At 41.3% G+C, this 17,838-nt stretch overlaps 1 long non-coding RNA gene across 1 annotated transcript in view; it reads right to left on the reverse strand.

Annotated features, from left to right (window-relative positions):
• Positions 1 to 12,098: 12,098 nt before the first annotated feature.
• Positions 12,099 to 17,838, reverse strand: part of LOC104279417 — a 31,016-nt gene continuing 25,276 nt past the window's right edge. Inside the window, exon 2 of the long non-coding RNA XR_717862.1 lies at positions 12,099 to 12,974. This is a non-coding gene — a long non-coding RNA (uncharacterized LOC104279417). The remainder of the gene's footprint in view (positions 12,975 to 17,838) is intronic.

Raw genomic sequence — 17,838 nt, forward strand, 5'->3', positions numbered from 1 at the left:
CATCAGCTCTGCAGCTGAGATGCTGTCCAGGCAGCATGGTTAGGGGAGAGGCTCCCATTTCAGCAGTTGTCTCTACAGCCAGGAGAAGGTCAGGGACAGCACAACAGGTCCCAAAGCTCAGACATCTCTGGCTCTGCCCTGACCAGGAGTTTTGGCTTCAGACACAGATGCAGGAAGGAGTTGTGCAACCTAACATATCATTTTTTGTCACAGAATACTTTCAGACTCTCATCTCCAGCTTGGACCACTTTTCAGGGCAGCCACATTTGCTGCAGTGTTCTTCAAAGGCTTCCCACTGCCAAAACAGTCATTGACTGTGTAACAGAGTGATGCAGTAAGGAGAATGACAAAAAAATGTAGTCCCAGAAAAATTAATTAAACATGTGTATAAAATAATTACATGCTGCATAAAGACACATGCAAACTGACATTCTACAGATGACTCATACTTCCCTGTTTTCTTTCCAGTGTTTCTTTGAAGCCTGCTCTTGGTCATGTTAAGCAGAGCATATTTGCTCACAGAGACATGCTGCCTTCATTAAAAGCACTCACTCTGATCCCAAATCCCCTTCACCACCAGCGTGGTCACATCCACTGTGACGGAACACATAGCATCTCAAGACTGTCTCACTAGATCTGCTTGTGTCTTCCAGAGCTTTTCCAATCTTCAGAACAAAGCAAAACAAGTTCAAAACCCACGCAGAATCACAAACAGGCAGATTTATTGGACAGCAGCTTCTTTAGACTGCTGCAAGCATTCGATTAGATGAGCTGTGACCCTGTAAGCATGAAATCAGCTTGATCATCATCAGTAGTTCTCTAAGTAAAGACTAACACTGCAGGAAGAATTGGATTGTAACAGACAACAAACCAACGTGATTTCTTTTTTCTAAGCATCTTTATCAAAAAAACCTCAGAGGCCTCATTGTAAGAGATACTAACACCCTCACCCCTCAGCACTTTCTGTGTTGACCAAAGCAAGCAAGCAACAAAGGAATTTTAGATAGTTCTTACAACACAGGACTCACTATAGTCATAGATGCTTATGTACTGCTCTTCCTTCGTGGCTCACAGCATTTCACCAAGGGACTCTAACAGTTGTACTTCAGTCCAGAGAGTCCTGGTAACTTACACCACCTTTCAAAGAGCCCTCTGTAGCTGTCCTAGTACTAGATCTTCCTCACTAACCTTTTCTTTCCATCCATAAGAGATCCACTGAGGTGTAGTTGCATTATCACAACATGGTGTGAATGTATCTCTGCCAAGCTTTAAATGAGGGAAGGTGTGGCACAGGGAGAAAGGGCAAGGCATGCCAGGTATAGGAAAGCAAACACCCCACAGGTGCTTTGGCTGTGGAAGATGATGATGCTCAACAGCTGTTACCATTGAGGGGTGAAATGGGACCAGAAGAGAAAACAGAGCCTTGGGCAAGGAAAAAGCTTTCAGTTTAGGTCTGAGACATATAAAGCAGAGATCTAGCAATGTTAAGCAAGACTGTTTAGCAGTGATGTTTTGTAAGGAATTGACAGGGCTGATGAAACCAGGAGAAGGGAGATGCAGAAAGGAGGAAAGGGACTGAGAAGGAAATGAATGAGTGCTCTGGGACATTTGTTCCCTTCTATTTGAGAGAAATACTTCTTTCAAGCAATAATAACGTCCCTGCAAAGCAAATTAGACTGAATGCTTTAGTGCTGCTGCAGGATGCTGCCCTGCTCCAATGAAGCACTTAAGCACATACTAACTTTCAAGCTTACAGGCAACCCAGAAAGCCAGCAGGACGACACATTTTCTTGGAGAGAAATATGAATATAAATGCTCTGCTGGATTCAAACCTGGGAGCTAGATTCTGCTTTCAACTCAAGTCATTCAACTTCAGTAAGGGCTGGACTGACAGCTGGGAAAAACCACCCTGCATATATGTGAACATAATGAAAAAAAAATCTTACCCAAGGAAAACCATTGAATTGAACTAATGTATTTAACTTTTACATAATAAAGTTATATTTTTCAAGGTAGTTTTCAAAGACTTCCTGGGTATATGCTTTACATCATTCTGCTTCTACCACTCCTTAGGAAATCATGGTTTCTAAAAAGTGCTTATTGCTTACAGGGATCTGTAAGTTTTGTTCTGTGTAGCTTGAATTGATTGGCACAAACTGACATATTTTATTTTACAACTGGACTAATTTCTTTTCTTAAAACCACTTCTCAGCAGTGGCATATCAACAACAATATTATCATGTAGTACTTGATGAATAAAAAGATGCACAGAAGGAAGAAACCATCTGGTTGAAAGGAAGAATGTCCATCCTCTGTACAGGGAACAAGAACTATAAATAAAATCTTAGTGATCTGAAAGATACTGGAAAGTACCAGACAGACTCTGGTTTATTGTTAGCCACACTTCAGTACATCGTCCTGCAAACCGAGCACGGGCTGATGGAGAAACACTCTGCATGCTTATTGATCTCTTTATTTAGTTTCCAGGCAGTGGAATTACAGCACACTGATCATTGTTTTCAGACCTTTTGCTCTATTCTGCAAAGCAACAAAAAGGTATACAAGATTTTTGAGCTCATTTGGTAATTGCAGAGATGTCTCAGAACCAAAACAGTTAGCCAGATCCCCTCTTTTCAAAGTGAACAAAATTATTTTATTTTAATAACATAGGATTTTGTTAGTCTTCAGATTTTATGGCATTAAAGCAACCCTACTTTTGCCATTGATTTTGTTAGGACTCGCTTTCACTACAAGCAACAACATTCCAATCAATTTAAATTACTAACCTCTTCTATTCTGATTATTCTTTTCATATTTCATTATTCGTCTGAGATGATGGGAGTATTCCAGCAATTACATGAAGAATTTGTGAGCGCTTCAGGCACTCTTGTTGAAACATGCTACTACTGCAATTCTTGCAGTACCATGTCACAGAAGTGCTCACAAGTCAAATAAGACTCACATAAATGACTCTTGAAAGCTCAGCTGGATGTACAAATTATCCCTAAATGATCTGAGAACTCAGAATGAGACAGAAACAAACTTTAGAGAAGGAAAGTCTGAGCTGAATTCCCAGGTCTTCATCCCATGCTCCTCCCACCCGTGCTGTCACATGAAGGTATCAGGAGTCTGGGGAATACAAAGATGCAGAAACCTGGTCCCTTTGCAAACTCTTCCAAGCAGTGAGACAGCTTCCTTGAGAGCAGCTGAGGACTCTGAGTTTCTCTAGCTTGGAGAAAAGGAGGTTGAGGGGTGACCTTGTTGCTCATTCCAGCTTCCTGAGGATGGGAAGTGGAGATGGTGGTGCTGAGATTTTTCTCCCTGGTATCCAGTGATGAGACGTGTGAGAATAGTTAAAAGCTGCTCTAGGGCAAGTTTAGGCTGGATGTGAGGAAGCATTTATTTACTGAGAGGTTAATCAAACATTGGAACAGGCTTCCCAGAGAGGTTGTCAATGCCCCAAGCCTGCCAGTGTTTGAACAGTGCCCTTAATAACATACTCTAACTTTTGGTCAGCCCTGAAGTGATCAGTGATCAGGAGATGATCATTGTAGGTCCTTCCAAATGAATCTATTCTGTTCTATTCTATTCTATTCTAGTCTAGTCTAGTCTAGTCTATTTGTAGGAAATTACACAAACAGGAAGACATGGAGAGTTGGATATTGCACCATCACACAACAGCCTCAGAGAAGATGTCATGGCCCCATTCAGGAATAGACCTTTTCAGTGCACTTGAGTGAGTCAGAGCAGTGGTGACTGCTGGAAATGAGGATGACATCAAATGCTGCCAAGGGCCTTTCCAAGCTACTGGGAGACACTCCCTAAAAAACCATGGGTTTAGGAGACACATTCAGGGTCAGCTTAAGAACTCACTGGCTGCTTTTGTGTTTTATGTTACACATTGATTTATTTTTGCTTCTTCAGTATAGCATTTTAAAAAGACACTGACAAACAAAGATGTGACAAGTTTTTCCCTCTGAAATGATAACCTGGAGAGCATGAAATGGGGAGCTCTTGTACCAGTGGGTGATAGGTAAGCTCTATGGCAACATGAGGCAGCCACTGAATGCAGCAGGACATTGATGCTGAGCAGCTTGTCAAAGTCCAGCCATGGTCCCCTGATGCTCTGGCCTTTGCCATAGTTGCTGTCACCACAGCGAAGCCAGCTGAGCATGTAACTCAATTAGCAGGAGAAAAACGTCCCTTCACTCTCCCTCGAGAGCACAAGGGACAACATGGCCAACAGCCAGGCACGGGGACGAGGCGGCTGCATGCTCGCAGGCAGAATTTTGTACCTCTGAAGATTTGCTACAGCACTGTCAACAACAAGAAGACATCTCTCAGCCTCTCGCTTTCCATCTCACTTTAGTGCTTCCCAAACTCATGGGAGAAGCAGTCAGATGCACAAGAGTTGTGCGGTGAGGGGTGGTCTCAGTCTGCAAAAATTTGAGTGGCCAAAAAACCCCAAAACAAAATGCAAAAAAAAGAGAAAACATTCATGGTTGAATGATCTTGAAGACTCTGCTGATTCCCATAGCAAGTTTTATAAGTCAGGTGTCAGCCTCCTGCAGCCATGAGCAAGTCTTTTTGTCGGTGGGACGGCATCTCCAGGGCGATCAGAGCTGGAGGACAGGCAGGGCTGTGGGCTCTGGCTGCCCGGAGACAGGCTCCAGTTGGCGTTCCATATCTAGGGGATGGCCACCTCATGGAGGACATCATGAATCTGGGTTTGTTGCTGGCCCCGAGATGTGCCATCTGCCTTTGTGGAAGTGGAGAAATAGGAAAACATAACTGAAGAAATCAAAGAGCATTAGGACTCCCTGATACCTTCTACCACATACACAAGCACTACTGGTGATTGAGAGAGTTGGTCTGAACATTTTAACTCAGACAGTTTTCTATGAGAAGTTCATAATTCAGTAAAAAGGTTGGTTGGTTTTTTTTTTTTTCTTCCACAGAATTTCTTTGATGGCAATGAAAATTCAGTCAGGAAAAGTGTAGGCCAAGTCTCAGTCTGAAATTAATTTCCTGTTAAGAAAAGGGAAATAGCCAAAATAAAACATGTTTGAAACATCTAAAACCAAATTTCAACAGGCAGTTGTTTCTGCTCAATCATGGAGCTGCTGATGGTTTTGCTCAGAAACATTTCAAAGAATAAAAAATAGTCACTGGGTAGAACAGCATTTTCTCAGCATCTCTGATGATGGGAAGTCACAGCAGTGGGAGGAAAGCCCCAAGTTTGGGTGTTTTAACAATGCACCAGTGGAACCAGGCACATTAGTAATTGTGATATTTCAAATTTTGGAAAGTTAATTGCCTGACTGTTACTGCTTTTCATCAAATCTAAAAGGCACCAGGCTCTTGGTTTGTCACGATGCACTTGAGGGCTGCTGCCCCACAAGGGAAGGTCAGCCAGCAGCTGAGCACTGTCTGTGGGTATCAGATTTTTTTCTTGCTCTGATAATTGCAAAGACTGTGCAATGTACTGCTTCAGTGAATTTGACAGCTGAATTCTTTTTTTTTATATCAAAAGAACTTGATCTTGTAGGACTGTTGTACTCAGCACAGTATGGGGGTCTCTTGGGACTGGCCATATGAACAGGCTCAAGAAATAAGACCCACTGTTTTAGTTTCTACCTAAACTAAAAGTGAGCTTTGCATAATTATACACTGCTCTAAGGATACACTGCTCTAAGGATGTGGTTATATTTCTCGATCTTTCAGTGTGTACTAGAAAGAGCATTACAAAACTTAAAAAGCAACAAAGGATGCAAAATCCATTTGCTAATGTTTGCACAACTCAGTGAAACTGTACATAGATATTACTATTCAATCAAATAGAAATATGATAATGCCACTAATGAGTTAGCATGACGGCTGATGGTGAATTATATAAATGAAAATGTAAAATATCTGGCATTGGGATTTTTTTCAAAGCAGTTTAGGGAAATGCCTAATTTCTGACGGAGGATATAGATTGAACATTCCTGCATTGTCTTGATTCTTCCATTGGTTATATTAGGCAGGCTTTAGCATCATTGTCATCGATCATACAGTCTCAAACATATCAGCTGAAAATAAGGTCAACAAGACAAATAGCTCATTATATAGGAATTTTCCTGGTTTTCCCTGATTATTTGTGTTGTTGCTATAGCCAAGTTGTCAGCTGTCAGCTAATGCCCTAAACCTGCAAATACATATTCATATGTATATTAACTATAAAGGAACTTAGCCCCTTAGTCTGAGTTATGTACATAGTCTTAGCAGAGTGAGCACAGAAATTATGGCCTAGTTTGTATTATGCAACGTGAGCAGAGGTGTAAGAATGATAGTTGTGCGGTCTCACTTTTGAGTTTGAATCTGTTAAAAATGTATGTCTGACACTGTTTTCTTTTAGCTAATGCAAGTATCTCATATGCTTCTATGCTTGCTGACATAAAGCTCTAAATGATGAAACTTTGTCCAACAGAATTTCTTTAGGCTCCAGAAATAATGGTATGAAATTATTTTAAAAAATACTGGTAACAATGTGCCCTGGATGCAAAGAAAACCACTATCTTTTCCTGCCCACAATAACAAATTAATAAAACGCTGACGATGTCATCTTCATTCTTTTCTTATGCATCCAATACCAACATTTTTTCCACCAGACATCATTATTACGAGAACAAGAACATTATCCTCAAAACTAAAATTGAATTGATTGGTAAGGGAAAAAAAGCAGCACATGAAAATTTGAAAACATACATAGTAAATTTTAATCCATATCTTAAATTGACAAAGCCAGAATTATTTATAAAGCCTTTCCCATTAATTTTGCAGGAACTAAAGGTGAGAAATCCCACCCCTGCTACACGAACATTTCATTACATTTATCCACCACCAATATCAATCCACCATAACACTGTTGCTCCTCAAGAAGGTAAGTACATACTGTGGAAAGCAGCCCCTCTCCTCTGCACCAGCTCTGGCTCACCGTGGCTCCCATCTGGTGTCCTTGGCTAACTCTAGCCCATTAACACCTTGCTGCCAGAGACTAACAATGACTGAGACTTGTTATAGTGAGATCTCCATGATATCAAGGCCAGATTAAGATATCAGGGTCTTTAATCTACTCCTGAAGACCTGGCTCCAGGAGGCATTCGAGTATAACAAAATTTCAGCGTCATAAAACGAGTCTGCATGAGTCAAACTGGTGACTGAGCCTGTGGAAAATCCAGAGACCAGGTACTTGCATTTCCCAGGTTATGTGGGATGGGAGGGAAAAGGGTGCCCATCAGCACTCGAGGCAACTGACCTGGTTGTTCACAGCAAGATCTCCTGACTCTACCTCTGCCTTGCAGAAAGGATAGCGCTCCCTAGGTTAGGGAAGCCCAAAGCTGTTTTCTTCACGCAGATGGAATGAAGATCTGCAGCTTCCAAGAAGAGGGTCAGGAGTGGTGCATGGATCATCTAAAGGTGAATTTGTACTGGTTGCAGAAGAAGGGATCCTGGTGTTGTGAACATAGCTAAGTACCTTGTTAATAGGTGAACATAGCTAAGTGCCATGTTCATTTCATAGAAATGAACAAGACACAATATCTTTTCACTCTACAGAGTTTCACTTGGGATCCCACCATTGGTACAAATCCTTGCTACAGGGACCAGTTACAGCCCAAACCCACTCCCTTGCAGTCAGGGATAGTCTGTCAGTGAGAGACTACCCATGGAGAGCTGTGTGTGCTGTGTATGGCACTGCACAGGTATGTTTCAGGATGATCGGCACCTTTACAGGGAACGGCTACATTATGTAAAGCTGTGTCACTGGAAACAGTTGGGTGCTTTCAACCCTACAAATTGCCTTTCACCATCTGAGTCCCCAGGTGACATGCAAATAAGCAAACCTAATGCCTAAGACAAAGAGAGTCTTATTGGATACCAGATGGTTCGTGTGTAGATAAATGCATATGGATGCATGTGGGATTTCAGCCCGGCATGGAGGTTTCCACGCTGAACAGGTTTTGTTTCTCTTGGATCAGCGGTGGGGAAGGAAAGCTACACTGAGTTTATAAGACCCTTTGGGAAGAGCCTCCAAAATGCACAGCCAGGCATGGAAACAGTGCAGGTTCTGCAGGATGTCTGCAGGGTGTCTGCTGGAAATACAGGTGAACAGCTTTTTCTCTTTTTTTGACCGTATAATGTCCTATTCCTTACATTCGTAAATCTTTGTAAATCTGTGCATTCTGCTCCAAAAAAACCAAAGCCTCTCGGTAAACAAGAAGTGCTTACATATATGTGCACTGTGTTCCTGGGCTGCCAAAAAGTATTCCTGGGAAGCAAGCCAGAGTCACTTGAAGGCCTGGTTGGTGTTTTCTTTGCTGGAATTTGCTGCTGAAATATTTTCAATGAGGTTCTTTCTCAATTGGACATATTTCTTCCAGCAACTTTCCAAGGAACAACAATTTTTTTCTCCAAAATACTGGCTGGCCAGCAACAAAGTACTCCAGACAAACCTTAAACTCTTTAATTAGGAAATTCTGCAGTGCTGCGTCCCTGGAATTTTAATTTAGTTACTTCATTCCAGATTTCCTCCCTGAGCCAAGTTATTTGCTCGTGCCACAATGCACTTAGAAACAGTGAGACCTCCTGACATGGATGAGACCTTGGGACATTCGGAGTGAACTCCAGGATATAGATTTAATGGAAATATAAGATACTTGTATCTGAACAGTACTTCATACTAAAGTTTTGTCATGATGTAACTGAAGTTTTTTCTATATTTGGATGTCTATTGAACTAAAATTTTACCTGCAAGCCAGGGGCAATGGGTCTGGGAATTCAACCAGCAAAGTACCCCTTACCAGACAATAACATGTCAGATTACTGATTCTCCTTAAAATAATAAAACTCTGCCCTACAATAAACCTTTACAGCACAGTAAACCAAAACAGCAGCTTCCAGAGGCTCCAAGGCTGGGTATATTTAAAAACTGTCCCAAGGTGTGATGAGCCGCACATTGTGCAGAGGTGCAAGCAGATGGAGCATAATTGAAAAGGTGTCCCTGTCAACCAGCACACTAAGAAGATCTATTCTTGTATGAAGACACAAGTCATGAGATGATGAATTTTCAGTATCAGTTATAGGAACCAGAGAAGAGGTAGCCTATCTTTCTTCTTTCTCCTCACTTCGTTGTGTGCATAATGTCACATAAATAGTTTTATCTTCCTCTTTCTTGAAAGTCTTCTGCACCCACCAGACACTAGTGGGAAGACTGTCACCACCCTGTCACCTCAGGAAAACATTTTCCATTCCCATAACACAAACCATCAAGCTATATCGGATAATTTAAAAGTACAATGGTATTCTTAGTTGACAGAAGCCAAAGGTGATGTTTTCATATCATATTAAGATATTAGATATTTGTTTCCTTCTACTCAGATACAAACATGAAAGTTCCTGTCACTAATGGAGTAATATTTTATTTTAAAAATTACTCTGCAAACTGTTTGCAATACCTGCAAGTCAAGCCAAAAATGAGGCTATCAGCTTTTTCTTTGGCAAAGCAAATTCAGCACCTGTAATGAGAAGTTTTATTCAACTATTTGTACTGCAGTTATGAACTATAAGGTATCCATAATATATATGTTACCTAGTTGAATAATTCTTATAGGTGCATGCTGAAAACTGCTCACATAAAAAAGCATGAGGGTAATTTGGCTCCAGCTGGCATTCAGCCGAAAGCAGGCTGGCGTGCGACTGCCTGGGTAGGCATACTTGTATAAAACATTTCTCTTTCACAGTCATTCTTGAAAACATATTTTCCCGTATCAGTGCTCATGAATACCAAATAAAAGGTAAAGAAATTGCCCTCAAAGGAAACTCTTCATTTTTATTTAAATGAATACTTAATGAATCTACTTAAGAAGTACTTGCCTCAGGATATTTCTAGAACTATCTGTGAACAGAAACCTGTAAAATTAAAATATTAAGCATTAAACTTTTTATGGAATGGGATAAGCATTTTTTTCCTATTTCAGGATGCAGTAAAAGCCCTGTGGTGAAGCATAGAGCACACAGCTGCTGTTGGTGCAGGGCAGTAGGCACTGGCAAGGCACCTCACACCCACAGCTGGAAACTCTTCCCCTTAATGGCCCTGGTGTTGAGAGAGACAGAGTAAACACAGAGTCCATAGGCTTTTTGGCCCAACAGTTCATCTTAAACATATCTGGGCTATTTGCAGTGTCTTGATGAAGATGCTGTCCCATGTCTGACGGAGTGCAACTGTGGTGAGCAGCAAAAGTTGCTATTTTACCTTAGGAGGGTGGGCGTGCGATACATTGATTTACAATGCAGAGCCATAATTTGTAATATTAATAAAAGTACCTAATGAAATTTCATTCATTAAGCATCTTCACGTCCACAAGATGACATGTATTATCATCTGATGCAGAGAGAGGCAAAGAAATATCGGGCATCAGCGCTCATCTCCTGATTTGGACACTGCTCTTTCCCAGGCTTTCTCTCTAGAAGATGAGCACGAACCTCAGGCAAACTGCTTCAGCATTTGCTGGAGAAGGAGGAGGAAGAGGAGAGGTTCAAGAGAAACATCTGCAGAAGGATACTGCCAGGGGGAGGCTGGACTTGGCCAGGTGCCTGGAGTACGTGTAGGCGTACTCTGGGACACAAGTGCCAATGCCATTGTCAAGTGTCGCGACCAGCCAATATATTTTTTTCTTCTTTTTCACTCAGGATGATGAAAAGGCAGAGTTTGCTAGTTCCTTAGAATTACCAATAAATAACTAGAAATTAAAAACCAAGGTCGGCCTCGCTCTGTTCCACTAAACTGTGCTACTGGTGTTTCTTACCCTCTCCAAGACCTGCAGCTCTGCCAGCACCATCCAGACTCAAATGTTTCCTCAACCACTCCAGTGTGCTTGGCACTCTCTTTCTGTGCCGTTCTACATTTGTTCACATCTCTGCTCGCTTTCTCACCTCTCTCACTCTGCCTTGTTTTCATTAACATGAGATTTTTTTTTCTCTTTATTCCTTAATTCCTCATATTGGATTTAATTTTAATTTATTTACTGACATTTTCCCTTTTCCTGATGGTTTTGTTATTGAACATGTGAGAGAGAGACTAAACACCTCTGTTTATGAGAGGTGCCCCTCACGGTTCTCCAGGTTTGCTTTTATATCCTGCAATAAAATTGTCTACTTCTGACGCCAGTCTTAGCCCCTGGAAAAATGGTGAAAAGCTCATTACTGATTCCAGAAGGACAGGACTGATCACTAAAATCAATGAAACTCTAGGATCAAACTTTTTACAGCTCCTGCTGGCTTCAATAGTAACCCCCTTCCGTATCCGAGGATGCCATCCAAACCACAAGTCAGTAAACAATTAATTGACATATTTTTCAAGAGGATATGTCAGAGTTAATGGGCAACATACTTAGGCAGCTTGAGGCAAAATTGAGGTCTCATATTTTTAATGCTTCATATATTTATAGGTACTGAACTCTGAAGAAAAATGGTCATCATCATCATTGTACATTCCTGTCAAAAACACAAGTCAGAGAATTTCACTGCACCAACCTCTGTTAAAGCACATGTCAGAGAAGCATGAAGGGTTAATGATCCTCACATTTTAAATATACTCCATATTTACAGTCTGCATTTTGCTTAAGCCCCTCACTACAGGCTTTCTAAATTTTTCTATTTAACTGCATAAACCTTTGCTCGCTTCCCTCAATACAGGTACTTAGAGAGTGTGACCAGATTTTGAAAGCCATAAATTCTGCAAATTTTGTAATATGCCTCGATATTCCTTTCATCTGTGGTGTGTTTTTTTTTAAACTATAAATAGAGCCTTCTTTCTGCAACCAGTCTCCAAAGGTCACCTTACAATCTTTTGCTATTTCCCGTATTAAGCAGCAATGCTTTTCAGCTGACATTCCAACTTCAAGTCATGCATATGAGCATGATGTAAGCTTGCTTCAGACCACAGTGAGAGGGCTGCAAACAAGACTGCTGTATAATTGCTGAGAAAAATAACATCCATTGTCAAAAAGGGCACTTCATTAAACAAAATTTAGCTGCATGAATACAAGTGTCTCAAAATATTTGGTTCATGCTAAAAATATAGCACATTTATTAAAAATATATATTTATAAACATTGGTATGAACAGACACAGACGTTAAGCAAACGAGAAAAGAAAAATAACCATGTAATGTGTTTCTTCCAACATTTTATCAGGTTTAGGCAGGCCTTGCTCAATGGAATTGGTTTTTTTCATGATTGCACCATATGTTCATTCTAAATAAAAAGCTTGTCAGATTCAATATAAGTAAAAGCACAAACTGAGAGAAAAAAAACATTTGACCTAACAGACACATGATCTGTGCTATGAAGCTATCTTTGAGTTCAATCTTTGCGGGTATACAGGATACATTTCTAATGGTATATAGTGTACAGTTTCTTTCTTTCTTTCTTTCTTTTTGTTTTAATTGTGTTAAAACAACATATCCCTGGTGGATTTTTTCAAAGCTACAACTTACATAATGGCAGTCATTTTCCCCCAAACTGAAAACCGAAAGGAAGCGGGCAGGACAGAAGAGTTAAGCTTGTTACTGTGTGAAAAAGTCTTGTTCAATTAATTGTGCTTCAGTCTTCGCTGCCTTCAGGCAGTGCTTTTATGATGTGTTAATATAATACAGAGTCAATTCTGATTAAACAACTTGTCAATAGTCAGCAGTGTTTGTAGTCACTCTTAATGGCCGTTTTATCTGGTCTATTTGCATGCCTTCTAGTTTACAATGTCGTGTAAATATACACAAAAATGATCACAATGAGATTCAGAATTGTCCCAATAATTCCAAGCATTGCCAAGATGGTTTCTTCTTTGCTTTCCTTTTCTTGACTGCCTTTATCTTCTTCATTTCCACTAGTGATTACCATCTTGGTGGCCAGTTTCTTTATCCTCCCCTTCAGGATAACCTAGATTTAGGAAGAAAAACATCAAATTTATTGTTAGTTTGAGCTTCCAAACTGATATTAATAATGGATCCAAGTGCAGATTTTTTGCCCCATAATGTGTTATATTAAAAGTTCAGTTTAAAAGATTAATATTTTTACTAGCTACTTAGTAAATGCTTAATTAAAATGATAGTTCATCTAGCTTGCAGATTACTTACAGCCCTCCATAATGCTCTTGGCTTATGTGCCAGCAATCATTCATATAACTTGTTTGCAATGTTGTTATAAAATTGGTTAGAAAGGTACCAATGAGGTGTGAGTCCACTAGCATCACTGGGGACTTTGCCTGCATTACGACTACAGAACACCCTCTTGTCAAGTTGTGGAGACCCCAGATATACACTTCAGTACCAAGAAGCAAATGAGTGAGGGAAATAAAACTGGGAAGACCTCGTTTCTTTTTAATAGAAAAAGTCAACATAGACAAAGGCATTTTGCCTCCTCAGAAGGAAGACAGCAGTAACTTCCTAATAAATAATTCAAAATAAAAGCAAAACCAAAATAACATCCATCTTGGCTTTTATTTTCCTCATTCTTAATGTACGATGAAAAGTTACTTGCAGCGCAGTGAGCTGAAATGTATTGATCTGCCTGCAGGGAGATTACAGCCATTTCCCAAGCAGCAGCCCCAGCCTCTGAACTGCTTCAAAAAAAAGATTCTTCATATGTGGGACCAACCCTGACTCCCAGCACTGTTGGAGCCACAAAGAAGATCCCTTAGTCTTCGAGCCAGGCACTGAGACCCGAGGAAACATGTGATTGTTCAGGTCAGAAATGGATAAATTATATTTATCTGTGCTTATCTAACACTGCAAATTCTAACCTCATGGGCAAACCAAAGCACCCCAGAAAACTGAAAAATGTTGGCTGTTTCCCCAAAGCCAACTGATCTGCAAACAGCTGGGTTCAGGCGATGCCCTGCAGTTGTCTCCCAAGCTGTAAACTGTATCCCATGATGCTTCTGCTGCAGGAAGCAGTAGTAGGATGTAGCAAAATATACTCCGCAACAGCTTCTGCCTACAGGAGGGGTTTGGCTGGAAGAGAAAGCAGGTACAGGTGCTTCCAACATTCTTCCCTCCTCTAGCCAGCAGAGCATGGATCCCACCCAGCATGGATGTGCAGGGTGGTGGAGGCTCCCTGAGAACAGGCCAGCACCTGCACAGGCGCAGGGTCCCCCCAGCTGGTATCACTAGAGGGGAGCCCTGACCTACAGCTCCACTGAGCTCCTGAGCTGCACAGCCACAGAGCAGTGACCAGAGTCTCAAAGGATGGAAAGGAGTGGGAGAGGTGAGGAAATTCTGCAATAGAAAGACTGAGAGGAAAGACAGAGAATCCGGAAAAAAACAACCTGTATTTTCTCACATCTGCAAGTTCATGTTTAGGACAGTGAGTAACTGCTGCAGACTTCCTAGAACAGGCATTATGGTTGAATCCCAGCAGGTACAAGTGATTAGTAGTGAGTAAGGCAGAAGCAGAGGTCTGCGGAGGTGCCACTAACCTTCATACTTACACCTGCATTAGCATTTACGTGTTTTTTCTTAGCGTCACCAAGTGATTCAGAGGAAAACAAGAATAACAGTTGGTAACCTGAGAGTACCCTCAGCAGATGCAAGTCAGCGGGAGCAGGGGACACCAGGCAGAGGGGTACTGCAGCAGACATCAGAGCGTGCTCATCCCACAGATCTTTGGGTAACCTGTCCCAGAAGCAAAAAACTTCAGAGGCACCAGCTACCTCCCAGGAACGATGGCTCCTGCTGCCCCCCTTCAGATTCCCTTCCAGGCCTCAGAAAACTCTCTCATCCCCACAGTTCCTCCTGCCACAGCCGCCTGCAACTCCTCCTGCAGGTCCTACCTCTTTTAGCAACGGAAGGGCTTTGTCATAAATGCCCTTAACTGTTGGCCGGAGGAGGGTTTGGTTGTATCAGGTGGATGCCCTCCCTGTCTTGTTAATCGCCACCATGCAGTCAGTGATATCTTAACAAGCAAATTCCGGGAATTCACAGGATAAGTCCTACCAAAGCAATTAATGCCAACCTCACAACCTAAGATATCCTGTTTATGTGGCCTCGGACCACAAACCCACATCCCAAGCTATGGCTCGCAGCCATTGCTTCACCCACAAAGCTGTGAGTCATTTGGATATCGTGTTCTTTTCCCCTTCAGTAACTGGGAGGTTTTCCCTCTGGCCAAATGTTTGCATTCCACTGTTTTTTCGAAACATCAAGTGAGATCACAAATACAATCTGATAAAATCCCAGGCCTGGAACACAAGGATCAGAGGGAAGGGTGAAGACCTTGCTGACTGATTCCCGCAAGAGCTGAGTGCTTTTGGGTCAGCAGTCTGGCTCCCACAGAAACATGGTCATAATCCAAACTTCAAGCCCCTCTGGCTCTGAAAAAAACTAGAGAAGGTACAATGGATCTCTCTGCATTCCATGGTTTGGGCAGAGTTTCCCATTCACATCGACGTAAACCCTCACACAGTAGTGCAGAGCCCCAGATGGGGTGGATTTGCACATTGACTGCATCCATCAACACTTAATTTGGGCATGCTGACTCCATTACTACATGTGCTAGACAATCCTATTTCTAGGATTAATGTGAGTAGAGGCAACCTGGGGGCATTTGAACCCTCTTATTAATATCTTCACTCTCTTCTTAATAAATCCAAACTGTGCAGCATGAAGTCAGTGTCAAACTCTTTCTTGCAGGACACTAGATTCTAAAATCAACATAAATTTTAAAAGTAGCTAAATAATTCACAAAAGAAAAAAACACGTATCGGTGGCTATTAGATATAAATACAAATCCTCTGGCTTAGAAAACCCTTGCGTGGTGAATTTTCTGGAAGCTAACTATTCTAGGGAAATACCACCACATCCCTGCCTGGTTATTAAAGTCTCTCCCAGACACTCGTTAGTGCTTACTGAGAGAGAGAATGTCCCTGGGCTGGACAATCTCTGATAGGAGATTGTACAACCACTTTTCTCTTCTTGACAAGTTTTAATTATTAGCAAGGAGAAGCTGAGCATGATGGTGGGACATGATGAACATGAAGGAACAACGAGGAAACAGCAACTGAGATTTTATACATGGGCTGACACACAGCGTGATTTGTTCGAGGTCATCTCCGTTACTCCTGTCACACCTATGTGCTGTATTTGGCTCACAGATCTTGGGACTGCATGATTGCACAGACTGTATCCTTTTTGGCGAAACTACACCCAAAGATGTGCTCCAGGAGCTCTTCATGTGCTATAAAAACAATTCAAGAAATTTCAGTCCACAGCAGCAAAGGTCCAGATGAAATCTGAAGTAAAACTCCCAGAACATGTGTAGTGTGGACATTGGCACCATCAGTTTCCCCAGAGGGATTGCTCCAGTGGGCCCACACTGCTCTCTATTTTATACATCATCTAAATTATGAGACAGAGAGCACAATGGGCTCAGTATTAAGAGGCATTTAACATTCAAACAGGACAAGACTGGGACCAAATACAATTATATTAGTACTTTGCCAAATATAGCATTGTTGAAATCAAGGTAAGCGTTGACTTTGAACTGTGAAGAGATCAGAATCAAAATTACTTCTCCACATTTAAGGACTGACCTTGGGAGAAGAGGAGTGCTCTCCCAATGTCAGACTCAAGCCTTTAACCTTCACAGATCTCATGCTCTAAGCAGTATTTCGGCTAGCTGGGGTTTGTGGGTGTTTTTTGCTACTGGGAAAACATTTGCTGTCAGTTTTAGTATAATTATCCTAATTAAGGAAACAGAAAAGTCTTCTGGCTTTCTGGGTACCTTTTTCAGCCTCTATTATTCTCTTCTAGAAATCAATTTCATTTATTTGACATTGTTTCATATTTTTAAGATTCCTATGACACATTGCTCTTTTTATATTTTTCTGGTGGGACTTCATGCTTGTCAGAAATCCCCTTTTTTCTTACCCAGAACTGCTGCTAAAACTGCTGAGATAAGAGGGATAGAGTGCACTAGATTTACCAGTTCTTTAACAACTATCCTTCTTATTTAATTACTACTTCATTAGGAAAGCTCTTTCCTGCCACATAAAAATGAATGTATTTCCCACTTCATTTTGTAAGATCCATCATTAACCTAACATCAGCTTTTTAGAAAGATATGTATTCCCATAAACTGTTCATGAAAATATACGTATTCCATGTATAATGCATTGCACTGAGGAGAAAAGACAGTTCAGTGGTTAGGACACTCCTTGCATTGTTTGCCTCCTTGCACTACTGTCAACTTTGTATGTATCTACAGGAAATTCTCACAGTCTCTTCCTCTGCCTCAATTTTTAATCTGTGAGGATCTTTAAAGAACTGTCCAGCCTATGCCAGAAAATGATCCACAACAAAAGTGAGACCCCACAAATACTACCAAAAGAGGAAGACACTAACATGAAAATTTTCAAATCCAACAGTACTGTAAAATACACCCACTACCACCTCCCCAAATCTGCGGGACCTGTCGCACATCACTGTCATTGCAAAGAGTCCAGTGAACTGAGCAAAGCATTTCTAGCAACAGGAGAAAATCCTTACTTGCCTCTTCACTCAGCATGAGTGACTGAGCTAAACATGATGGCTTGGTGGCGGGGCTTCGAAAAATGCAGCAGCAAGCTCACATTTGTGAATTTACTGCAGCATGTTTGTCACATCGAAGATACAAAGCACATCTCTCACAAAGTACCTGCCCCGACTTATCTGTCAGCTTTTGAATATGCTGGCACCTTGACTTGCTCTTGAAAAAGTTTTGTAATCTTAAATCATTTCTCTTCCAAGTCGTTATTTATGAGCTTCCC

The sequence above is a fragment of the Apaloderma vittatum genome, unplaced genomic scaffold (genome assembly GCF_000703405.1).
Source record: "Apaloderma vittatum isolate BGI_N311 unplaced genomic scaffold, ASM70340v1 scaffold7189, whole genome shotgun sequence".
NCBI lineage: Eukaryota > Metazoa > Chordata > Aves > Trogoniformes > Trogonidae > Apaloderma > Apaloderma vittatum.